Source organism: Macrotis lagotis, chromosome 1 (genome assembly GCF_037893015.1).
Source record: "Macrotis lagotis isolate mMagLag1 chromosome 1, bilby.v1.9.chrom.fasta, whole genome shotgun sequence".
Taxonomy (NCBI): domain Eukaryota; kingdom Metazoa; phylum Chordata; class Mammalia; order Peramelemorphia; family Peramelidae; genus Macrotis; species Macrotis lagotis.
Window position 1 is genome coordinate 845356802 of NC_133658.1, and position 27444 is coordinate 845384245.

The 27444-nt window shown below is 35.4% G+C and overlaps 1 protein-coding gene across 1 annotated transcript in view; it reads right to left on the reverse strand.

The window, feature by feature from the left end:
• Window positions 1-27444, reverse strand: part of LOC141508065 (CUB and sushi domain-containing protein 2) — a 619633-nt gene that overhangs the window by 230377 nt on the left and 361812 nt on the right. The window lies entirely within an intron of this gene.

Consider the following 27444-nt stretch of genomic DNA (forward strand, 5'->3'; position numbering starts at 1 on the left):
ATTCTGTCTAGATAATTGATATTGATGGAGCTCGAGTTATAGTCCTAGAACATTCTGTGTCTTCTTGATCTCCTTCCCCCCAGTCTCTCTGTCTCTGTCTCTGTCTGTCTGTTTTTCTCTCTCTCTCTCTCTCTCTCTCTCTCTCTCTTTGGGATTATAAAAGTTCCTTTATGCTTTGTCATCCTACTAGCTTGCACATTTCCTGGAACATGGTAGTCACTTAGTACTTTCTGATCACTGACTGAACTTTTCAGACCTCCCCTAACTGCACCCATATTCCTGCCTCATCCTATAATATATATTCTGATCCACTTCTGTCCTTTTCTCTGTGCTTGAAGGAGGTATACTACCTCTGCTCTTTGAGTTCCAAAGCATGTCAATTATGTCATTCCATACCCCACTGACTGAATACCCCATCTGCAGAAGAAATAATAATGTTCCCAGAGATCAGAGAATCTTTCATCTTTGTCTTTGTTCCCTAGAGATTAGCACAGTGCCTGGCATTTAATCAATGCTTACTGAATTGAATCTCTTGAATTTGCTCAAAGTGGTTTTGGAATACAGTTCCTTGGACTTCCCAGGAAGGAACAAGAGTGCATACAAATAAAACAAAATGAGAGGACAAAGCATTTGCAATGTTGAATTATAAAGCTAAAAACAACAGCTCCTAGCACAAGGAACAGTGGACTGGCAACAAAGGTCCACAGATCCTTTCTCATTGGGGTGGTGGTGGTGATGGTGATAGTGGTGGTGTTTGATGTTGTTAGTGATATTGATAGTGTTGACGTCCTAAAATAAATTTCTCATTGGGGTGGTGGTGATAGTGGTGGTGGTGATGGTGGTAGAGGTATTTGCTGTTGGTGGTGAAGGTGGTGGTAATGTTTGCTGTTTCTTGGTGATGGTAGAAGTGTTTGTTGTTGCTGTTGGGGATGGTGCTTGTTGTTGATAGTGGTGTTTGCTCTTGCTGGTGGTGGTGGTGGTAGTGATAATGGTGTTTGCTGTTGGTGGTGTTTACTGTTTTTGGTAATGGCGGTGCTGGTGTTTGCTGTGGATGGTGATGGTAACAGTGGTGTTGACTGTTGCTATTGTTGTTGATAGTGTTTGTTGTTGGGGGAGATAGTGGTATTTGCTTTTGTTGGTGGTGATGGTGTTGGCTGTTGGGGGTGGTGGTGGTAGTAGTAGCCTTTGCTGTTGCTGTCTGTAGTGGTGGTGGTAGTGATGTTTACTATTGTTATTGCTGGTGGTGGTGGTGATGACGTTTGCTGTTATTGCTTTTCTTTCATTCTCAAAGAAAACCATGACATCAGGGAGGTGATGCCAAGACAAGCTGTGCTAAGTCACCAGACTCACTTTCTCCTCTAGAGAATTCTGGATCCAATGGCCAGATATGAATGAGGACAACGGGAGATGGCCCTGGATGCAGTGGAAGGCCTTGACTTTTTAAAGTTAGGTCTTTCCCAGATCATAGTTTGATTCAGTTAGAAAAGACAGACATGAGGCAAAAAGACCAAGAATGACTACTTTCAAAAAATAATTTTAAAATTGGAGGGAGAGTAAGACCCTTGGGGTATCCCAGTGATTAAAGCAGATGAGAAAGAAAAGTAGATTCCCTGTACTCTATACTCCAAAGAATGATAGAGAGGTCCAGATATCTTCAATTCAATAAGTAAAGAAGAAAAAATCTTTGTTGTGAACAAAGCAGTTCAAAGAGGATTATGCCATCTTTGGTTAGCATATCAGATGTCCTGAACTCTGACACCTTACATGCCCTGAGAGAAAAGGAAGGGTTCAAAAGACTTTTCCAAGGACAGAGACTTCACTGACCTGACACAAATTTGTCACTGCCATATCTCATAGATGTTTTCTTTACCCTAGACTAAACGCAACTTGGCAGGACAAGTATTGCTTAAGACAAACCAAAAGAGGACACAAACAGGTAAAAAGGGAAAAATGCCAGAGATCCAGAGCTGTAGAAGCTCACTAGAGAACAGCAGTTTTCCAATTCTGTCTACTGCTGTCAAGCATGCTTAGGATCACCATCATAGATACCAGCAATAAATTATCTTCTTTGCTGCTTTCACTTGTTGACCTCAGATACCTTCAGATACACACAAACACACCTCACTTTTCCCCCTCCTCATCCTCCTCCTTCTTCTCCCCTTCAAGAACTCCAAATCCCCATAGGTCAAATATAATTGTTTCACTTTTGGGGCACAGAAATATTGACACCAACTGCCTTGTAATTAGGGCCTGAGAGCATGTGCCTTAGGTCTTAATTCTTTTAAGTTATAAAATGTCTGCCCCCAAAGTCTCATTTACTAGTTAATGAATGAATTTCGTGACCTGCAATATTTAGGTCAACTTCAGCCATGCTTTGCTTTACTCTGGCCATCTTCTCACTAGCTTCCCACTTTTGAGTTATATCACTTTTTTCCCTTCTCAGTCTTCAACACATAAGAAACAATAAATGTCTTTTCATCTATGCATCGATTAATTCAAAGGCTCTGTCTCTGAGCCTGGAAACAAGAAGGATCTTCTTTAGTTACAAATAGATAAAAGTTGTACCAGACAAAATGAAAAGAATGTCATCCTCTATATCAATATTCATATATCAGGCAATGTAGCTATTATTCCCATTTGAAATAGAGACTGAAGCTAGGTTAGGTAACTTATTGAAGGGTCTCTTGCTCTCTTTACTCTAGAACTTGTGTGTTTTTTATTGGACTGTGCTAATTCGCTAACCAAATAGATACTCTCAGAAGTCATGGCTAGGTATCCATAAGAGAGAGAGATATACTTGCTTTTTGGTAGGGATATGATAAACCTTCTGCCACTCTCCTGCTTATTTTATTCCTCAAAAAGAAAATCTTATGATTCTGTTTCTCAAGCTCTTTCTTTATTCCATTGTCTTCAAGAGACAAAGGATTCATGGACAATGATTTTGTTTAGGTGAAGTTAGGGAAAGAAGAGAGAAGAAAATGAGCATTAGATATAACATATTTACTTGGGTAAATGCTATAATGTAACCAAAAGAACACTGAACTAGGGGCCTTCAAGGATTAGTTCCATCATTAATTACTATGTCATCTTAGAAAATAGACAACTTTTCTCAGTCTCAATTTCTTCATTTTTTCAGTGGGGACAAAAACACCTAACCCATTCTTATCAACTATGTTTAAGTACACATTGTGGAAGAGATTTCAAACTATATTGGTCAAGGAAATTTTTTATCCAGAAATTTAATAAATCAATTAAATCATAGGTTCAACCCATATTCCTGTCATCAATATGTAGGTATACCTCAAGACTTTGTCCTGAGCTTTCTATATTGTCTATATTCACTCTCACTTAATATTTCGTAACTCCCATCAGATCAATTATTATCTTTATGCATATGATTCCCAAATATGCATATTCACTTTTCTCTTCTATCCTGAATTCTAAGCCTACATTACTTCCTAGATATTTCCACCAAGATGTTCCACCAAAGCATCTCAAACTCATTATGTCTAATAAGGAACTCATTTTTTTACTAAGCTATCTTTTTAAATTTCTTTATTTGGGGGTACAACCAATTACCTAGGCATTGGGGTGGGGGGGTTGCAAGGCAATGGGGTTAAGTGACTTGCCCAAAGTCACACAGCTAGGTAATTATTAAGTGTCTGAGGCCGAATTTGAACTCAGGTCCTCCTGACTCCAGGACTGGTGCTCTATCCATTGCCTCACCTAGCTGTCCCCAGTTACCTAGGTTTTGAACTAGGAGTCAACTCTTTCCTCTCCCTCATTTATCATTTCCAATTGTAAAATCATGTCTATTCTATCTCCACTCACTTTGAAGTCAACATCCTCTTACTTAAAATAATACAATTTTCTCACTGATTTCCCTGTATCCATCCCAACTCTGCCTTCATCAGTGAATCCTCCTTATTTCTATGCCTTTGCACAGATGCTAGATACTTGAAACTCTGTCATTTCTCACTTTTGTCTCATGGAATCTATAGCTTACATCAAGACTCAGCTCAGGACCATTTCTAATCCACTCATCTGTTAGTGCTGTCCCTACAAATTCTTTTATAGTTATTTTATATGGATACTCTATGCTTATCTGTATATATTGTTTTACTTCAATATGATACAAACTTCTCAAGGACAAGAATGGTTTTGTATTTGTTTTTGCATCCTAAGTACAGTTCCTGGAACAATGCAGGGACTTAATATGTGTTTGTTGAAATGAATTTACATTAGAGATTTATTCTAAGGAATAGCTGATTACATATATTTAAATCCTCCAAAAGAGATAAAATCTTAAAAACTACAAGGTATCTCATTCCTTCTTTTCATTCCTTATTTTCTTTGTTTCATGAAAAAGAAAATAGGTTTCCAAATAGAATGGGAAATAATTTTATAAGAAAAAAGCAGAGAACAATGATAGTCTTAGAAATTCTTTGTACTGATTGATGTTTACAAGAGTTAATTCATACATCTGTATTAGAAAAGTCACGAAACTTCCTTGTCCTCTAGCACCCCACTGTCAAGGACTGAAGAGGCTCATCTCATGGATAATTATGTTAATTTTTTCCCCCTCTCCTATCCAAGTATGGATTTTTGAACAGAGCTCATCTTCCATTCATAAAATAGGCCAAGAACCTTAACTAGAAAAGTTCTTTTGATAGAAATCAACACTAAAGAAAAAAGAAACCAAGCAGTTAGTGAAATTATCCTTGATAAGGCTCAAGCAGAAGATACCTTACAGCTAGAGGGGCTCAGACTAGGTAGATCAAAACAACAATGCTGTTCACTCAAGGTAACAGTAAAACTGCTTCTGTTTTCAGCTGCACAAAATCCTGAGCTACTTTGGGTACACAGAAGTTCCAAAAGGAGGATATTCAGTCTGTGCCTCTGCCTTAGAATTGGAATTTGAATAACTAAACAACAAAATTCTCTAAGGATGCTACAGACTATGTCATTAATGGCCATATCTCTAAGGCTGCATGTTGTGCATATGTGGGGGGGAAAAAGATAGAATGCAACCATTAACAATTTTGCATAACAATGAACACACAATACAACTCATATTAACTTTATTTGTGACAGTTGTAAGTACAAGACCACAGCTGTGGCATCTGGACTAGGAAGGAGATGGGATTTTCTCCCTTAAGCTGGTGTGATCCATGTAAATATCCATGCCTTGGCTCATGCTACTCCCTATTCCTAGAATCTGATCTTAAAGGCATCTCCTCCACAAAGTTTATCCTGATCCTCTCTACTGGTAACAGTATTTCTCCTACTTAGCCTTCAAACAGTGGTTTGTTTTGCACATCTCTCATGAATTTACTAAGCTAAGGGTCTTTGTTGAATATGTGTCATATCCCCCTTTTCAATTCTAAATTTTAGGATAGCAAGAGTCTTGTTTTATTGAATTTTACATCTACCTCAGAACTTGGTATTCTCCACACACAATTAAGAAGCTTAGGTTGAATTCCTGGATAGGCAAGCCACAGAAAGGGCAGGCTACAGCATTCCAATAACTTCTGAGAGAGCATGGCTGTGCTGTCCCAAACAAATATATTTTGGGGATTTTTTTCTAGGTCTCTAATAACAAGCAATGAATGTGACAGTCCTGGCAATGAGATGCTTTTGCAAAAAGGAAATTTTTTCAGCTTCTTAGAGATTTGATCACAACACAGGAACTAGTCACCTGGGAAACAACCTCAAGATACAATATCCTATTACCTAAGTATGTGAAAAAAATTAGAGACTTGGCTGATCATGAAGCAAGAAAAAAGTTGTACAAGGTTATCATTGAACAAGAGCAGGAAGAGAAAAAAGTACCTAAGCACACATGTACATACAGACTTGTACATATACAGAGGAATGAATAGACATATGGAACAATATGCATCTAAACAATGCACATGTAAGTGGAATGCTGCACTAGTAAACTTACTCATATATATATATATATATATATATATATGTATATAGAATTATATATACATTAAGTAATATGCCCATAAGAAACTGTACATATATGTCCTTAACTCATGTTTGTGTGTACACTCACCTATGACTGTATCAAAAGCACACATTAGAAAATAATAGCAAAGGATTGAAATTAAATGATGCAAGTGAGAAAGGGAAAATGAAAGTTAACATGGATCTTTTCAATGGAAGGTTGGCTAGGAGGTACAGAGAAGGGGATTCTCTAGTTTCAAGGATAGTTCACTGGGTCAGTAAGACTCTGACCTCTCATATTCCTTAAGTCTACACAAGCCAAAATTCCTTCAGCATCATTTCTGTCCAGAACTGAATGTCTACCTCTGCAGCCTGGCTCTTGGGCTTGATCTCAATTTCCTTATGCCACATCTCCATGATTAGGACCATTTGCCTTATCTCAAATCTCTGCTTACTGCTTGCTGCCAGATTCCACATAGTGCTAGAGCATCTGCCTGGTGCTCCCTACTAGGCTTTTATGATGTCAAATGGATGCCAATCTGGATCTCCTAGTATTGCCTATATCTCAAAACACCTGTCTTACCCCAGTGGTACTATCTAATGTAAGTTCCTATAATTTACAACTTAGTACATCAGTCATTCGCTAACCTCTATCACTGAAAATATGTTATGAGGAAATAATCTCTTATCCCAAGGAAAAAATGTATATGCATCTCTTGTACAATGATTTTCCATATCTTGCTAATTTATAATTTTCTCAGGATGGAGGAAGGGCTCAGTAAAGAATCAATTACTTTGAAGGAGTAAAAGGAATCATATAACTGGGAGTTCACAATAGTCATGTTAATAGGAAGGCATTTTGACCATTAGGAATTGAAGGAAAGAACCCAGGGTAGCACAAGGCCTGAATGAAAAAAGTAAGTAAAATGGTAACTACAGTTATCCCTTTCACAAGCAACTTTCCCCATCATCGTTTTCATATGTCATACATCAGTATAAGAAATTATGGTGATTTTTACAGAAGCCTCAAATGGCATGCTAAGGTCAATCTGTGACCTAGAAAAAGTTGAGAAATTCAGAAATGCAAAAAATTATGTATAATATTGTGTTATATCAATATATTTTTTCTTTTGATACCATAATAATTCATAATTCCTCTCTCTGTACAAAGGAAAAGCCAAAAAAAATCTTTACACTCATTTTCCAGATTGCAGGGGTGCTTCTGTGATGTGGAAGGGTAACTATATGAGAGACAAGAGATGCCCATTGGGTTCTGTGTGTAGTCAAAGCGAGGTTTTAACAAGAGGTAGCTCTAAACCAGTCAAATATATTTGTATTCTGTTATTTTATGACTAGATAAAGGAATATAAACCACTGACACATTTTCTGGTGATTAACAGAGGCAGATATGAACTGGGATGATAGCCATGTCCAAAGATAGTTTCAGGATGCCAAACCTACAAATTCTGCCAATTGATTATAACCTTTAAGGCAATGGGGTTAAGTGGCTTGCCCAAGGCCACACAGCTAGGTAATTATTAAGTGTCTGAGGTCAGATTTGAACTCAGGTACTCCTGACTCCAGGGCTCGGACTCCAGGGCTGGTGCTCTATCCACTGCACCACCTAGCCAACCCACTGAGTATGACTCAGTATTCAATGAAACCATATCTGATATTCAATGAGACTACATCTTAGAAAAAATATTAAACAAAATCTGACACAATCTGACATGTCCCATAGTTGCAAAACCTCAGTTCTATTCCTACTGACCTGATAATAGATATAGATACAGTAGTTCAAAGTACAAAATAATTTGCATATGAGATGATATTTTCAAATAATTTGGACACTATATTTCAAGGAATATTCACTCAAAAGAAAAATAAAGCAGCACTGAACAAAGAGGAAAAAATCCATAGGATTCCAAAAAAGAAAAAAATCCCCCTAAAATTTAACTCACAGAGGATTATTACTACCCAGCTTCACAATTACATAAAGAAGCTATCCTTCAAGCCACAAGAAAGAAGAGAACTAGCATATCAGAAAAAAAAAAAACACCTAATCAGAATCTCACCAAATTTTTTTACAAAACCTAAAGAAGGACAGCAAGGTTGGAAAAGAACATAGAACACACATAAGTTTTAAAAATACAGACTTGGATCCTAGAATGAGCCTTCTAGCAAACTTAATTATTCTGTTTGAAGGTAAAAGACATTTAAAAATCAAAAAGACTTAGAACAATTCATGGATAAAAAAGCCCACATATAAAAAGGTCCTTTGAATCAGAGATACCCAAATCCCAAAGTGATAAGTAGTTAAAATATTTAAAAGAAACAGTGGGTACCTAAAACCTATTAACTTCACAGTTGAAATCTGAGATATAATATTCTATACAATAAATTATAATGAAAAATTCTTGCTCCCTGAAAAGTCTAACTGTAGTGCTTTCCCTTTATCTGAAGGTTACCCAGGTTTCACAAATGGCATGCCAGGGGAGGGCAAAATCTATCTTGTGATTTTTTTCTTTCTTTTTTTATCTTATTTTTTTGGAGGGAGAACAAGGAAAGGTGTGCCAAAATATGATGTCATCAATGCAAGAAATTCTTCTACAAATTAAAAATTTGCATGAGGACCCTCTAGTGTTTAAATGATTTGCCCCCCCCCCCAATCACACAGATATTATTATGTGAAAAATAAGATTTGTAATTATTTCTTTCAGAATCTGGATTCTACCACACAGGAAAAGCTTTGAGTATGCTTCTGGCCAAAGACCATAAATGAAGAAAAGTACAGTATAGTTACATGGAGAGAAGCATATTATCAAAAAGTTAGATGGTAGATGATGACACTTTGGATCAGAGTAAATATAAGCCTCTAATGAAAATATAAGCTTCAAAAGAGAAGGGAAAATATATTAGCTAAAATTTTGAATATTACATCTGAATTTTGGGGAGAAATAGAATGAAAATACAAAAAAATACACAAATCAAATATTATCAAAAAAAATAATTTAAAAGGGGATAGGAAAAGAAGATGATTGTCCAAAAGAAAATTCTTATCTTAAACAAAAGGGGGAAATGAAGAGGCTATATTGGAGAAAATTAAAGAATTATTAGCATAAAATAAAGGGTCATGGGATTAGGTTTGGAGCTATTGAGACACATTGAGCTGTAGAAATATATTTAGGAAGATGTGGCAGTTTACACTCTTTTTCTGATGAAATAAAGAACAGAGAAAAATAGAAAACATTCAATAACAAGTATAATATTGAAAATGAAAAGACTAAATTTGCCATGAAGTACAAAAGACTAATAATATAATCTATAGCTAGAAGAATCTAATCCAATCTATTGTAATCTAATCTAATCTAATCCTTCCAAAGCATCTAATCCAACCCCTTTATTTTATAGCTGAGGAACCTAAGCCTCAGAAATAAAGGATTCTTTGCTCAAGTAGTTAGCTGTAAAGTCAAAATTTGATCCCAGGTCCTCACTTCTTAATTCCAACATCGTTTCCCTTATACTGTGGAGCTCTTCAGAATGAATTAAAAATAGTATCCAATATTGTGTGGTCTAAAAGGAATATATTGAACTGAAAGAGATTTAAAGGCACTAAAACAAGTTATTCTAAAATATATCATACTGCATCTGAAATGATAATAATATCAGAGAAGTTTAATTCAAATCAGAGAACATTAATAAAGGGGGGAAAAGGTTATTATTAAAAACAAGAACTATAAATAAGAATTCAATAATTCTAAATGTATATACACTAAATAAAATAGCAATTAATTTTTTAAAAAACAGAATTCCATTATGAGAATAGTATAAATCAAATACTAATAGATTTCAACAGCTCCATATCTGGTCATGATAAATCAAGCTAAAAAATACATAAAGAATAAATCACAAAATTGAACAGAATAATGAAAAAGTTATATAAAACAAATTTGGAGATACCTCAATGGAAAAAGCAGTAAATTCAATTTATTTCCAAGTATACACAGAACTTAGAAACAAAATAATCAAATACTCTGCGAACTAAAAATATCTTTAGAAATTTTAAAAATGCCACAAAGCATAATCTTAGTCTACAATGCAATATAGTGTAAAAATGACTAAAATATACATTTAGGACCAACACAAATAAAATCATAGAATTTTAAAGTAAGATAATATGTCATAAATTAGAATCTATGAGATTTTTAAATTTTATTTATTTAAATTTCATTTAAGTCAATGGGGTTAAGTAGCTTACCCAAGGTCACACAGCTAGGGAATTATTAAGTGTCTGAGGTCAGATTTGAACTCAGGTCCTCCTGACTCCAGGGCTGGTGCTCTATCCATTGTACCACCTGCCCCCAAATCCATGAGTTTTAGTCCAAACTGCTATCAGAGTGCTGTTTACATATTATTTTTTGCTATTTACATTATCATTACATAATTACATAATAATAAAACATAAAAGGATAAACTAAACAGACTGTACCTAGAGATATTAAAAAAAGAAACAAAGCAAAAAAAGTAATGAAAAGCATTATAAGGAAAATGAGAAAATGAGAAGAGAAATTAATAAAATACAAAGGAATTAAGTGATTTTAAAGGTGCCAAGAGCTTTAAAACCATTAACAAATTTAATCAAAAGAGGAGGAAAAAACTAGACATGAGAAAGAATATAATGATTACAAAAAAGAACTTAAGAAAATTATCAAGTATTATTACTATATGCTAAAGAGCTTAAAACAGATGCAAAAGTATCAATATAAAATACCAATATTAATATAGAATACCCAAATTGACAAAATAGAAAACAAATAGCTTATGGGATGAATTCAAAAGGGGAAACTACACAGGCCATCAAAGACCTACCCCACAAAAAGGCACTTGGAGCTAACAAATTCACTGCTATTTTTTTCAACTGTTTATTTTTTAATGATTTATTTATTTTCATATTACTACAATAATCTTGTTGTGAAAGGAAACTTGAACACTCCTCCCACCCCCAAAATAAGATAGAGAAACCTCAAGAGAAATAAAGTGAGATTAAAAAAAGTGTACTTCAGTGTGTGTTCAGATATCCTCTGCTCTTTCTCTGGGATGGGTTACATTCTTTATCATAAGTCCAACAGAGAAGTTGTTTCAATATTTTTTCCTATAGTTACTACTGTTAACTGTATTTCCCTTTATTCTATTACTATCCACTTCCATTTATTCTATTCTCTCTCTCTCCTTTCATCCTGTTCCTCTTCAGATGCATTATGTACATGACCACTCTCTCCCAGGATCTTCCCTCTCTTCTATCATCTACAATCCCCCTCCCCCATCCCCTTTCTCCCATCCCTTTCCTCTCCTTTTTCCTCTAGGGTAAAATAGATTTCTATACACTATTGCATGTGTATGTTATTTCCTCTCTTAGCCATTTCTGATGAGAATGTAGGCTTACCCATTCCCTCAGCTTCCCTCCTTCCACTCCATTGAAAAGGTTTCTTCTTGACTCTTAAGTGAAATGTTATAACATATTCTATATCTCCTTTCCCCTTTCTCCTTTTTCATCCCTTGACTCCATTTGTCTATATATACTCCTTCTAAGTATTCTTATTAGAGGATTCATATGAGTTATCAGTAACTTCTTCCCATTCAGGAATACATGCAGTGCAGCATCATTATTCCCTTATAATTAGCCCTCTCTATGCTTCAACTGAGTCCTGTACTTAAAGATCAAACTTTCTGTTTAACTCTGGTCATTTCAACAGGAAAGTATGAAAGTTCCCTATTTCATTGAATGCCCATATTTAGCCCTAAAAGAAGATGGTCAGTTTTCCTGGGTAACTGATTCTTGTCTTTTGTCTTCTTATCATATTCCAAGCCCTATGAGCCCTTAATGTAGATGCTGCCAAATCCTGTGTAATACTGACTGTAACTCCACAGGAATTGAATGACTTCAATCTGACTGCTTGTAATTTTTCTCTTTGACTTGGCAGTTTTGGAATTTGGCAATACTATTCCTGGAAGTTTTTTTTTGGGGGGGGGAAATCTCTTTTAGGAAGTGATTGGTAGATTCCCTCAATTTCTATTTTACCCTCTACTTCTAGGATATCAGGGCAATTTTGCTGGATTATTTCATTTAAAATGAAGTCTAGGCTCTTTTCCTGGTCATGACTTTCAGGTAGCCCAATAATTCTTTTTGATTTCTTTAAATTTATTTTTATCCATTTGTACATGCATATTTTCAAGTTACAAAATTTCTTTCCATCCTCCCCTCAGTGGAGAATAGTCAGGTTAGCATTGTACATACATATTTTGATTAATATGATTACAGATTAGTTTTAGTTATTTTTGGTATGAGGAATTAGGATTAAGGGAAAAGATACATAAGAGATAATTTTTGTAAAGTGTTCATCAGATTCTTGGGTTTTTTTATTGTGTATTTTGTTTTGTTTTATTTTTCTTCCTCTGGATGGGGATAATATAGTCCATAACCAGTCTTATACAGTTGTCCTAACTCTCTGAACTGCTGAGAGGAGCTGCTTCCATCAAATTTGTTCATCTCACACTATTGTTGTTGTCGTGTAGATTGCTCTCTTGGTTCTACTCCCTTTGCTCAGTGTCAGATCTCATAAGTCTTTCAATGTTTCTCTAGAGTCTATTTATAGTTTCTTATAGAAGGATAGTATTCCATAGTATTCATGTACCATAACTTGTTTAGCCATTCCTCAACTGATGGGCATACCCTTAATTTCTAATTTTTTGCCACTACGAAAAGAGCTGCTATGAATATTTTGGACTTTTCCCTTTTTTTATAATTTCTTCTGGATATAGACCTAGAATTGGAATTGCTGAGTCAAAGGTTGTTGGATCCATTAACAATTACATCAGCAATACATCACCAATCCTCCAAGAACTTCTCCATTGATCATTTTTCCCTTTTTTTCTCATCTTGGCCAATCTGAGAGGTGTGAGTAGCCCAATAAATTTTTTTTTTAGGATTTTGCAAGGCAAATGGGGTTAAGTGGCTTACCCAAGGCCACACAGCTAGGTAATTATTAAGTGTCTGAGGCCAGTTTTGAACCCAGGTACTTCTGACTCCAGGGCCAGTGCTCTATCCACTGCGCCACCTAGCTGCCCCAATTCTGTTTTTTAAGGCATTCTTCTCTTCAATGACCTTTTGGAATTTTGTTTTTCCATTTGACCTAAATTGGTTTTTAACATGTTATTTTCTCCAGTATTTTTTTCTTCTTCACTGAGCTGCTTACTTGTTTTCATGATTTTCCTGCCTCATTCTCATTTCTCTTTCCAACTTTTTCTCTACCTCCCTTACTTACTTTTCAAAGTCTTTTTTGAGCTCTTTGATAGACTGAGATCAATTCCTAATTTTCTTGGAGGTTTTAGATATGGAAGCTCTGACTTATCTTCTGAAGTGTATATATTGATCCTCCCTGCAAAGTGATTGTACATGGTCAGATTCTTTTTTTTCCTGTTGTTTGCTCATTTCCCCAGCCTATGATCTGATTTTAATGTACTTCCAAAACTTTGGTGGGGGAGGGAGGGTTGGGACACTTCCCCATCCAGAGACCTTAATTCCTCCAATGTCTTATGGGAGACTTTGACTACTCTCCTATCTTTGCTCTGGTCTGTGGAGGACCAAAAGCACTCCCCTTTACCCTGGCACTATGAGGAGGGTTCTTGCTCCTATATGGTAGTATGGGGCTCCAGATTAGACTCTGGATCTGAGTTTGGGCAAAGCAGTAGAGTCCTGTCCCAGGGATAGTGGAAAGAACTCTGTAGTCCTTCCCCACTCCCTTTACCATCTGTAGGCTGAGTGCTTTGGAAGCAGCTGCTAGGAGGCTCCAGAGGTTCCCAGAGCAGGACTGCCCTAAGACCAGTATTGGCCTAGTCATGCTCATTCTGGTGCAATAGAATTCTCCCACCCACTCTCCAGGTCATCCTGGAACCACCTCTGGGCCAAGTAGTCTGGAAACCATGGACCCAGGTGCCCCCAGGAACCCAGACACTCCATGGGCTGTTCCTGGAAGGCTGGAACTGGTTTGCTTTAGCACAGCCTGGGCTGTGGTTCTTTCCAAATCCTGTCCTGCTGGAAAAGACATTTCCCACAGATTATCAAGTTGCCTTGGGATAGAAAATTGTTTCATTGAATCTTTTTGTGAGTTCTGTCTTTCTAGAATTTAGTTAGAGTCATAATTTTACTGCATTTGGAATTTTTTGGGGATGAGCTTCTGGGAATTCCTGTCTCCACAATGCCATCTTGGCTCCCTCTCCTCAAACATTTAAAGAACAAATAATTATGCAGCAATTGCCTCAAAATTTAAAGAAAGATAGGTTATTGAAATTGTTCATATAGCAAATATGTTTTTCATTTTAAAAGCATATAATGACAAAGATTATAAATTAATATTATTATGATAAAAATAGCTAACATTACATAGTGCTTATTATGTGGCAGATACTATGCCAATTCCTCTAAAATTACTATGTCATTTGGGTCTCATGAAAACTCTGGAAGATAGTTGTTATTTTTATCCCCGTTGTTCAGGTGAGAAAACTGAAATAAACAAGTTAAGGGACTTGCCTAAGGTAACACAGCTAGTAAAAATCTGATATAAAATTTGAACTCTGGTCTTCTTGACTCCAGGAGACTTGGCACTCTACTGTGCCACCTAGCCGCCATGGGTAGATAGATAGAAAAATATATACATATTTATGTGTATACATAAGATACATACATATATGTATAAGAAAATCTTGGAAAAGAAAATAACAATAGAACAAGAGTTAATCAAAACCAAGCAGGATTTATATCAGTTATATAATAATTAGTCATTAATTTTAAAAGTTCATATCAATATAACATATCAAAAATAAAAATTAAAATATTAACATAAAAAGGCATTTGATAATATTTGGAAACTACTAATAAAAAGTAATAGAAATAAAATTATTTTCTTTAATGTAATGTTTAATATTCCTATAAGTTATAAAATTTATCTGCATAAAACTATGAGTCAACATTTTATGCAATAGAGAAACTTTAGAAATATTTTCGCTAAAATTCAGAGAATAAAATGAATTTGTAGAACCAAAACCAAAAAAGGAGAGTAGCAGAAAGCAATACAATGAACTCTCCTCAAAAGCTTCTCCAAACAAATCTAGATAACACACCTAATTAGAACCTGGAGGAGGAGGAGAAGAAAACATTTACAGAGTGTCATATAATCCAAGTTTCACAAAGATGACACAGTAAGATCTTCAGACACTGGGAACAGGGTCTGGTCAGAAGAACAATCCAGAGCAGAGAGAGCCCAGACACATAATGGGGCATTGTAAGAATGCTTTCAAATGGGGCGGCTAGGTGGTATAGTGGATAAAGCACCGGCCTTGGAGTCAGGAGTACCTGGGTTCAAATCCGGTCTCAGACACTTAATAATTACCTAGCTGTGTGGCCTTGGGCAAGCCACTTAACCCCATGTGCCTTGCAAAAACCTTAAAAAAAAGATTTAAAAAAAAAAAAAGAATGCTTTCAAGTAACCAGAGACTGGCATCAGTCTCTCTAGTTTTCTCTTGCTGTCTCTCTGTAATTCTTTCTGTATCTGTCTCTCTATCTGTCTTTTTTTCTGTCTCTCTCGGTCTCCCTCTCCGTCTCTCCTTTGCTCTCTCTGAATATTATATTTGTTTCAGTCATCCCGGATCCACTCTATCCCCACAGGCCCTTTGCCTCTTTCAATTGAGAAGATAAGAAAAACAAAATCCATTATATATTGGCTATGTCCAAAATTTTTTTTATCTCATTCAGCATTCTGAGTCCTTCACCTCTTCATCAAGAGGGGAGGATTATGTTTCAACATAAGTCTTTTGGAATCATGATTGGTCATTATGCTATTAGGAAATAAATAAAATAGGATTCCATAACATTTAAATCATAATTTGTTTATCCATTTCTCAATTTATAAGCATACCCTCAGAGTCCCATTCTTTGCCACTTGAAAAAGGAATAAAACATTTTTCTACATCCTTTGAGTTTGTTTTAACATTTATCTCCTCTCCCTGGGTAGTGATCTCCCTGTCATCTTTGGAGAAAATAGTTTACTTAAATGATTTCTGTAAATGCTTTCCATTTTTCTTCTGTTCATAGGGCTTCCTTAACTTTCCTCTTTCAATGTATTAGTATGAATTTACATAGATGAGAATCATTTTTACATGTTGAGTATTATCTCAAACGTTTCTGAACTGATTTCTTTGAACTGTTTATATCTATACTGTGAAATGACACTACTGCTCAATATCTTCCATTATCCTTCATTAGGTTCTACAAATGAGTTGTTAATTAAAACCTGGTGTTGCCCATGGTAGGCAGTTTCTCTCTGGTAATTAAGTGCTGAACCCACTTTCTGTGCTCTTTTGGACTCATTCTAATTTACATTAGTTTAATTCTAGGATAAAATTATAGTAACAAAACTGCAATTTCTGCTGTCTCCCAGTTTTCATTTACAATTACTTGTTTAAAAAAATTGTGGTTAAATTGTTTTAATTATATACCATTACACTCTCATTATTTTTATTTCTTCCTGAGTTTTACTAACTCTGTTCTTATCTCTGGTGAATCAGTGTTCTGACTGTACATAGATAACTAACTCAAGGATTTACTCCCACATGTATAGCCAGTCTTTACCCATGAAATCTAATTTTCTTTTATATGATGGCCACCATATCCCTTAAAAAGAGGTTTAAAAAACCCCAAAGCTGCCCATTCTTGAGAATTCTTTATGTCTTCTTATTGCTTTCTTCAGTTACATATCAAGGTTGTTGTGAGAAAGATCACCTTATAACACACACACACACATGTGCGTGTGTGTGCACGTACACATGTGTGTGTATGTTTGTATATATTATACATGAATACACATATACTACTTTGTAAACCTAAAAATATTTTGTAAATATATATATAATTATGTAATTACATATGTCATTATGTATATATGTATATATTTCATGTGTATAATTATAACTATAATTATAGTAAGAGTCAGTTCTTAACCCTCACTATCAAAGTGGACCAAAATGACATAAGTATACTAGAGACAAGTGACAGTGGCTGATCAGATCAATAGGAACTCAGAATGCTCTACCACAAGTCAGGCACTAATAGATCATGTGAATACCTGGGGTGCATTCTCTTAACTTGAACATCTCATTTCCTTTGGGCTGCTTCAATTCTTCCATACAAAGCACCCTCTCTGATGAAGGCACACCATAATGGACAGTCTTGTGCCAGTGTTTCCCTATCACACAATCAATTCCAAAGTTCTTAAGGAAGGTTTTCAGAGTGTCCTTGCATTACTTTTACCAACACCCCCCCCCCCCTGCACTCACATGGGCACTTGCCCTGTGTGAGTTCTCCATAAAATAGTCATTTTGGCAAGCAGAAGTCTGGCATTCTAACCATGTGGCCAACACATCATAACATCTTAACATTTGAATGCTTGGCAGTTTACCTCAAGAAAGGACTTCTATGTCTGTTATCTTCTCCTGCCAGGTGATCTTCAGAATTTTCCTAGCACAATTTAAAGGGAGGTGATTTACACAACAATGAGGTCAGTACAATGGCTCTGGAGACCTTCAATTTGGTAGTCAAACTAATATCTCTTTTCTCCCACATTGTCCTTCAGAGCCTCCCAAATACCGAGGTTCTCCTCACTTTGGGACGGCCCATCTACCCACTGCCCCACCAAGTTGCCCCGATAAGGGTCTTGTCTAGAGCAATTGTAGTAAAAGTGGCTGGAAGGGAACTGGATTGATATGGGAGTGTATGTAGTGGAAAAAACACTGACCCTCTAAACTCAGAAGGGTGTGTGTGTGTGTGTGTGTGTGTGTGTGTGTATTTCATTATCAATCCCTGGAAAGAACACTGCCAAGTTAAGTGAATTTATCCACAATGCTTAAAATTTCTCCATTTGCTTTAATCAATGGTTCCACAAATGAATAGTGTAGTGTGGGTTGATGAAGGACCTTCATTTACTTGGTGTTAATTTTTAGGCCAAAATTAGCATAAGTAGCAGAGAATCCGTCCATAATTTGTTGTATCTCAGTTTCACAGGCTACACTGAATGTAAAATCATCTGCAAAAAAAAAAAAAAAAAAAAAAAATCATGCACCAACCCTCCCTCCACTTTGGTCTTGGTTTCTGGTCTTTTCAAGTTGAAGAATTTACTAGCTGTCCTTGATGCTGTTTATCCTCAGTGAGGGTGTTTGATGACAAGGTTGAAAACATTATGCTAAAACACATGGGAGTTAAGTTTACAGCTTCAGATATGACAAGAATCTAAAGGTCATCAAGACTCCTCCCTTGCAGATGAGGACCCTAATGTCCAGTGATTTGTCCAGTCACACAAAGTTGTAAAACACAAAGCCGGGATTCAAATTTAGAGAATAGAGTAGCAAAAAGCAGCAACATAGCAGGAGTAGTAGTAATAGGTGAAATTTATATAGTGCTTACTATTTGCCACAATTATTATCTCACTTGATCTTCACAACAACTCTAGGAGGTAGATGTTATTACTCCCATTTTACAGAAGAAGACACTGAGACAAAGAGAAGTTCAGTGATAACCCAGGGACACATAGCTAATAAGTGTCTGAGCTCATATTTGAACTCAGACCTTCCTGACTCCAGACCCAGCATTCTAGCCACAGCACCATTTCACTGCCTCAGATCATTTGATTCCATTTTGGGTATCTTCTGTTAACTTACACAATTTGTCAAAATTGGTAGAAATAGTACCTTAAAATAAGACATGTTAGAGAACTGAAGAAAAAAATAACCAGACATTTGAAATTAGGAAATCAAAATGTTATTATATGTTGGCATGGTACATGGATATATGCCTTAAATTTCAGCAAATATTTAAACTACAGGACCTTGGAGGCATTTTGACACTCATTTTAAAGTAGGCAAAACAAGGACCTCAGAAACATGATTTGCCCAAAGTTACACAGGTAGTAAAAATCAGAGGTGATATTTGTACCTAAACCTTCTGAGTTTAGAGTCAATGGTTTTTTCCACTACATACACTCCCACAACAAACCACTTCCCTTCCAGCCACTTCTATTACAACTGCTCTAGACAAGGCCCTCATCAGGTCAACTTGATGGAACAGTGGGTAGAGGGGTGGTCCTGAAGTGAGGAGGACCAGAGTTTAAATCCATCCTCAGACACTTACTGTATGACTTAGCCCTGAATGCTTAGGATCTAAGGCTATCTCCAGTCATCCTGATTCATATCTGGCCCCTAGACCCAGAGGGCTCAGGAGGAGAAAGTGAGGCTTGTGAATCTGCACAGCACCTCCCTCTCAAATCCATTTCATATGCTTGTCATGTCATCACTTCTCTGATATCATGATCTTCTTACAGAACACAGGTCCAACATCATCATCAGTCAAACTCCTCATGAAACTATTGGTTGGACTACAGCAAGCAACAGTCTGTTAACAGGATTCCCTACCTATAGTTTCGTCTTTCTCTAATTTATCCTCAAGACAATTGCAAAAACAATATTCTTAAATAAACACAAGTTTGACCATATAACTAACTCCCTGTCTTAAAAAGCTTTTGTGACTCCCTATTGACTCTATTATAAAATATTTTTTTCTTAAAGAAGAAAACTGAATGATAGACTTGTTTTAACAGTAGAAGAGAAATTTTATTTACCAAGTAAATGGAAAAAAATTATTGGGGCAGCAGCAATTCAATTTTTTAAGAAAACAATTAAATTCTGTAAAATAATTTAGCACAATAAAATATACATTAGTGAAAATATAGAGGTTATGATATAGATAAAATAATCATAATAAAAATATCACTTATAGCTTACAAAATACTTTATGTACATAATCCTATTTAATTTTCACAATAATTTGATGAGGTAGGCAGGAAAATTATTTTTTCATTGTTGTTGTTTGTCCTTCCATTTTTGAAGAAGTCCATGACATCAGGGAGGTAATGCCATAATATACAAATGAATTGAATTTCAATGGGAGGGGTGAGGAGAGTTTAATCACCAGCCTCACTTTCTCCTCCAAATCATTTGAGTCCAGAGGCAAGATTTGAGGCAAAACAACTGGAGATAGCCCTAGATGCAGCTTTTTAAAGCTAAATTCTTTCCCAGATCTCAGTTTAATTGAAGCTCATTCATTGATTAAGGCTAGGTGAGGGAAAGATTAGCAGAAGTCAAGAATGACCACTTTTACCTAGACAAAAAAAAAAAATCAATCTTGGAGGGAAAGACACTCAGGGTTTCTGGTCAAAACAGAATTTTTACTATTCTCATTTATTTTAAAGATGTAAAAATGAATTAAATTATTTTATCATTTTAAATTTATACTTTAACCTAAAATCATATCCAGTATAACTTATTATTATAAGTTCACAATGCTATTCATTTTTGAATCATAGTGAGTTTTGATCTCATCAAATTCTCTACCAATTAGTGCCTAGGAGAACAGGTAAAACAAAGTAGAAGGTAGGAGATTTCACACCACAAAAGAATATTTTTACTGTCTCTAGCTCACTGAAAAAGGGCAAAATCTCCCTTACTGCTTTCTTTGTATGTCTAAGAGTCAAGAAATCTTGCTTTCAGAGACTAATCTTTCAAATGCATAGTTGGATAACTAATGTCCTGGGCCTATGTGGTTTGACCTAGCTTTAGTGGCTCTACTACAAAAATGATGGACTATGTAAATATAGTAGAAACATGGACAGTATAAAAATGTGAGTCCTTGTTGAGTGATGATAATAAAAGGAGGGACTCTTTATTCAAGGCCAAGGTCAAGAAATTTCTGTGATGTCAGAGGATAGTAAATACTTTTACCTCAGAATCCCTAAGGGTTTCCACATTGAAAATCCTGGTAGTATTATGATAATCAATATGATCTTTTATTTAGATTCTATAGATAGATTGTATCCTGGGAGAAGCTAGGTGTATTTTACTTTGTGCCTCTTTTCATCTCAAGAATGCTGTGTTCCTCAGTATCCTAGACAGTCTTCTCAGTCTCCTCAACAACTTTTTAAAAGGCTATGAGATGGCTGCACTTTCCTTGATGAAACAGTGTTAAACCCTTATATTTTCCATATATGATGATGATAATGATGATGTTTGTCCTTCATCCTCAAAGAAGATCATGATATCAGTCAGGTGATGCCATGAATTAGATTTGAGTGAGGGGATTTTTGCTAAGTCACAAACCTCATTCTGTCCTCCAGAACCATCTGGGTCCAGTGGCTAGATTATATATCAGGTTGACTGTAGATGGCCCTGAATGCGAGGCAACCAGGGTGGATTCAAACTCCCATCCTTCTGATTCCAAGGTCATTGTTCTATCCACTGTGTCACCTAGTTGCCCTATAAAAAGGGGGTAGAAGGAGGGAATTTATTGCCCCTAGTTATACTGGCAAATAGTAACGATAATAATAATAACAATGTTTGTCCTTCATTTTCAAAGAAGACCATGATATCAGGAAGGTGATGCCATGACAAGTACATGAATTGAATTTTAGTGAGGAGGATCCTGTACTAAGTCACAAACTTCACTCTCTCCTCCACAGTCATCTGGCTCCAGTGACCAGATCTGAATCAGGACAATTGGAAAAGACCCTGGATGCGAGTCGATCACAGTTAAGTGATTTGCCCAAGGTTGTACAGGTAATATGAGTCAAGTGTCTGAAGCCAGATTCAAATCCCATCCTTCTGACTCCAAGGCAGTGCTCTATCCACTGTACCACCTAACTGCCCTATAAAATGGGGGTAGGAGGAGAGAATGTACTGTCCCTAATTATTAGTGGCAGATATTAGACAGATGGATTATAAGGTGAAGATAGGGGCCTCAATCTCTCTGAATTGGTTTGCAGAGTATCTCTTTAGGGATAGAATCCAGCATGACCCCAGAGATATGATCTTACCCCCTACTTGAAAGACTCTACAGAAGAATTTGAAAATAAACATGCAAAGATGGCAGTGTGAAGCTTGCATACTCCCAGAGCTTTTCCATACACAAAATTAAATGAAGACTTTACATAGACATTAAAGCTACAGATCCCACCAAAAAAAAAAAAGATCAAAGAAGTTTTTCAACCGTAGACATCATGGAGAATGTTCAATAAAGGTCTGTCTCTTTGGGGGAAAGGGGGAAGTCCAGCTAGGAAAGCCAGCGGGAGACTTTTAACCACAGTGCAGTTGAGGTCCTGGCAGTTAGATAGCAAGTCAGCAGGGAGAATCCCAATGTCAGATAAAATCTGAACCCTGGGAACAAGGGGCAATAGATAGGATTGGTTTAGAACAAACCATTACATAGGCAGAACCTGGACATAAAGAAGGAAACAAACCTCTGCATAGGCAATACCTGGGCTAAAGAGGCAACATCTTGGCCAGTGAAAACCAGGGATCAGATCCTAGCCCCAGAACAAAAAGGTAAGGACTATTATTCTACCTATACCCCAGGAACAGAGTTCAACAATTAAAATGAGCAAAAAAACCTAAAAGAGCACTTAGAAAGCTACTATGCATATAGAGATGATAAAATGCCATCTTAGAAGAAGAAAACAGTAACAAATTACCTACCTGGGAAGTCTCAAAGGAGTCTATGAATTAGACTCAATCCAAAACCTCATAGAAGAACTTAAGAAAGAATTTTAAAAACCAAAGAAGAGAGGAAAAAGAAAAATGGAAAAAAGAAAATTACAAAAAATTTACCAAAGATATCAATTTCTTTAAAAGTAAAAATAGTCAACTGGAAAAAGAATACAACTCTTCAAAAAATGAAATTGACCAACTAGAAAAGTAATACAACTCATCTAAAAAGCAAATCGACCAACTAGAAAGGTAATGCAACACAGCAAATAAGTAAAATTAACTAAATAGAAAAGGAATCACAAAAGCTAACTGAAGAAATTGAAACCCTAAAAATTAGAATTAGACAATAGAAACTCATAAATCTATGCGACAACAAGATTTCATCAAACAAAATCAAAAGGCTGAAAAAAAGTGAAGAAAACATTTTAGGAAAACCAAATGACCTGGAATATAGATACAGGAGAGATAATTTACAAACCATTGATCTACCAGAAAGCCGAGATTAAAAAACACAGTCTGGAAAATATCATTCAGGAATTTATCATGGGAAACTGTCCCAATATATTAGATCAAGAAGACAAAATAGCCCTTGAAATAATATATAGAACACCTCCAGAAAGACATCCTGAATAAAAACTCCAAGGACTGTCTTGCCAAATTCCAGAATTCTCAGACAAAGGAGAAAATACTGCAAGCAGTAAAAAAGAAGCAATTTGAATACAAAGCAAGCACAATCAGAATTATACATGACTTACAAACTTCAACAGTATAAGATCATAGGTCCTGGAATATGATATTTCCAGAAGGCAAAGGAACTTAGATTACAATAAAAAAAATTTATTACCCTGAAAAATTCAACATATTCTGTCAGGGGAAACAATGGATATTCAAAAAAATAGAGGACTTCCAAAATTTCCTGTTAAAAAGACCATAACTAAAGAGAGAATTTGATCTTCAAATAGAAGACTTAAAAGATGCATAAAAAAGGTAAACAGAAAGGTGGGAAAAAAAAGTTAGTCAAGAACATTAAATTGAATCTAACCCGACAAGGGAGGATAATTTTTGTAATTCATGAGAATTATTTTTCCTTTTCAGAGAGTTAAAAGATTAAACAGATTGTGCTTAGAAGATATGGGTGTGGTTGGGTTATTCCTTCATTATTAAAAGAGACTACAGTGACATCATTATGTATTAGTCAAATTACAGTGTGTCTAACTGTGGCTGATCAGAACAATACAAACTCAAAATGCTCTACTTAACTCAGGAGGGATATGAATAGTCCAGGCAAACATCTGAGGTGTTTACTCTAAATTTATGTATCTCATGTTTCCTTTGATCTACTTTACTTCTGCTTTACTCAAAGAGCTCAGCACTTTCTCTGATGAGGGCACCCTATGCTGAGTATTTCTATGCTAGTGTCTCCCATGCCTTACAATCAATTCTAAAGTTATTAGGAGAGACTTGCAGGGTGTTCTGGTACTCACAGTGCTTAGAGGTTCTATACATAATTAAATCAGAAATGACTTTACTAGGTATTTAGAGATTTGTAGTGTAATAGGGGCAGAGGGTGGGACTATACTTATAAAGATTAGACATAAAGAGATTAGGAAGTGATTTTATCATAATACATTCTTTAGTTAATGAGGCTTTTAGTACTATGGTTGGGGTCCTAAAGGAACAGTGGGAGAGAGTATATTCAATGCTTTGCTTGGGGAGGGCTAGAGGGCTATGGCTGAAATGTGATAGAGATGGAGAGAGTATACTTAGAGGGCTTAAACATGAAAACATGAAGAGATTTTGTTTTGCTTGATTCATTTTGCTACGTTGGGAAGGAATATGCTGGGTGGGGAGAGGGATATAAATGGTTCATGAAATATTTTGACTTTGTTCAATGTTTTGGATCATGAGCATATGTGTCCATGGAGGGAACTTGAAAAGATTATAATTTGATGTGATTCATGACTCTTGAGAAGTATGTTTATAATGAGACAGAAGAGGGAAGGATACTTAGTGACTAAAAGGCAATGCTACTTATCAATCAATCAAGTAATCAATCAATCAGCCTTTGAGAATAGTACTTCTATCAGGTCAGATAAAAGAAGTATATTTTGACAAAGACATAAATACAAAACAGGGTTAAAAAGAAGGACTATGCAAGGAGAAGGCTAGACATTAGGGCATAAATAGCACCAGATGAAGAGGCAGAAAGACCTATTACAGAAGAGTGAGAGAAAGAAGGGTGTGAACCCTGAGTAAATCCTATTCAATAGATTTGGCCCAGAAAAGGAAAAACATATTCTCAATTGGGTTTAAAAATCTATCCTATAAAGAAAAGGGAAGAAGGGACTCATGAAAGGGAAAGGGAAAGTATAAGTGAAAGTAAACTCAAAGATACAATTTAAAAGACAAATTAAAGGTAGAAGGAAGCAAAACACTGGTGAAGAGGAATAAGAGAAGAGAATAAATAGGAAAAGATAGCAAGGAGGAAAATTCAGAATTAATAATCTTTTTTTTTATTAGGTTTTTTGCAAGGCAAATGGGATTAAGTGGCTTGCCCAAGGCCACACAGCTAGGTAATTATTAAGTGTCTGAGACCAGATTTGAACCCAGGTACTCCTGACTCCAAGGCCGGTGCTTTATCCACTATGCCACCTAGCCGCCCCCAGAATTAATAATCTTAACTGCAAATGAGCATGGGATGAACTCTCTCATACACTGGAAATGGATAGCAGAATGGATTAAAAACCAATTTTCTTTAATATATTGTTTGGAATAAATACATTTAAGTAGATATATTATGCTTCAGTGGAGGTAAAAAAAAATCAGGGGTGGCACTCCTGATCTCAGACAAAACAAAAGCAAAAATAGATCACATTAAAAGGTATAAGGAAATTAACTACCTTCATCTTCTCAAAAGGAATTATAGGCAATGAAGTTGTATCAGTATTAAATTTATATGAACCTAGTGGAATAGTGTCCAAATTCTTAGGAAAGAAACTGAATGAATTACAAAGAGACATAGACAACAAAACTATAATAGTGAGGAGCTCAACCTCCCATTCTCAGAACTAGATAAATCTAACCACAAAATAAACAAGAAGGAAGTTAAGAAGGTGGATATTGATAGATCTCTGGGGAAAACTGAATGGGGATAGAAAAGAATATAACTTTTTCTCTGTAATACATGGCACCTATACCCAAATTGACTATGTACTAGGGCATAAAAGCAATACAATCAAATGCAGAAAGGAAGAAGCTAAAAAATGCACACTTTTCAGATCAAGATTCAATAAAAATTACAAGAAATAAAGGGCCATGGGGGCGGCTAGGTGGCGTAGTGGATAAAGCACCGGCCCTGGAGTCAGGAGTACCTGGGTTCAAGTCTGGTCTCAGACACTTAATAATTACCTAGTTGTGTGGCCTTGGGCAAGCCACTTAACCCCGTTTGCCTTGCAAAAACAAAAGCAACCTAAAAAAAAAAAAAAACGAAATAAAGGGCCATGGAAAGAAAAACCAAAAATTAATTGGAAACTAAATTACTTAATTTTAAAGAACTAGTACATCAACCAACAAATCACAGATCATTTCATCCAAGAAAATAATAACAATGAGACATCAAACCAAAATTTGTGGAATGCAAAGTAGCTTTTTGGGGAAATTTTATATCTCTAAATGCTTACATGAATAAAATTGAGAAATAAGAGAAAAAGGAATTGGGTATGCAACTAAAAAAATAGAAAAACAACAAATCAAAGATCCCCAATCAAATACCAAATTAGAAACTCTGAAAATTCAAAGGAGATAAAATTGAAAGTAAGAAAACTTCTGATATAATAAAGAAAACTAAGAATTGACTTTATGAGAAAATCAATAAAATATACTAAGCTTTAGTTAATCTGATTAAAAAAAGAAAAAAGAATACCAACTTATCAGTATCAAAAATAAAAAAAGGGTGAACTTATCAGGAATGAAGAAATTAAAGAGATAATTTAGAGTTATTTTGCCCAACTGTATGCCAATAAATTTGATGATCTGAGTGAAATGGATGAATATTTACCTAAATATAAACTAGGGACTTAAAGATTAACAGAAGAAATAAAATATAGAAAAAGGAATAATTTTAAAAACTCCCTAAGAAAAAGTCTCCAGGTCCAGATGGATTTACAAATGAATTCTACCAAACATTTAAGGAACAATTAATTCCTATTCAAATAACTATTTTTAAAAAATAGGCTAAGAAGCAATTATGCCAAATTCCTTTTATGATATCAAATGCTGATATCTAAACCAGAAAGAGTCAAAACAAAGAAAATTATAGACCAATCTCGCTCATGAATATTTAGGCAAAAATTTTAAATAAAATTTTAGCAAAGAGATTACAGCAAGTTATTACTAGGATAATACATCATGATCAGGTAGGATTTATTCCAGGTAGGCAAGGATGGTTCAATATTAGGAAAACCCTCAACATAATTGAACATATCAATAACAAAACCAACAGAAATCATATTATCTCAATAGATTCTGAAAAAGTCTTTGACAAAATACAATATCCTTTCCTTTTTTTATTATATAGAGATTTTATTTGCTTTCCAATTATATATAATAGTAGTTTCTGCCTACCATTATTTGGTAGGGTTTTGAATTTTACACTTTTTCCCCAATCCTCCTATCCCTCCTTCCTCCCCCACCACAGACAGTAATCTAATAATTTTTACATTCTTTTACATTCTTTCCATGGTCAAAATTGAATGTGTTGAGAGAAAAAAAAACATCTTCGAGGAAAAAAATAAAATATTAGAGATAGCAAAACTATGTAGTAAATAAGACAATTTTTAAAAAAAATAAATT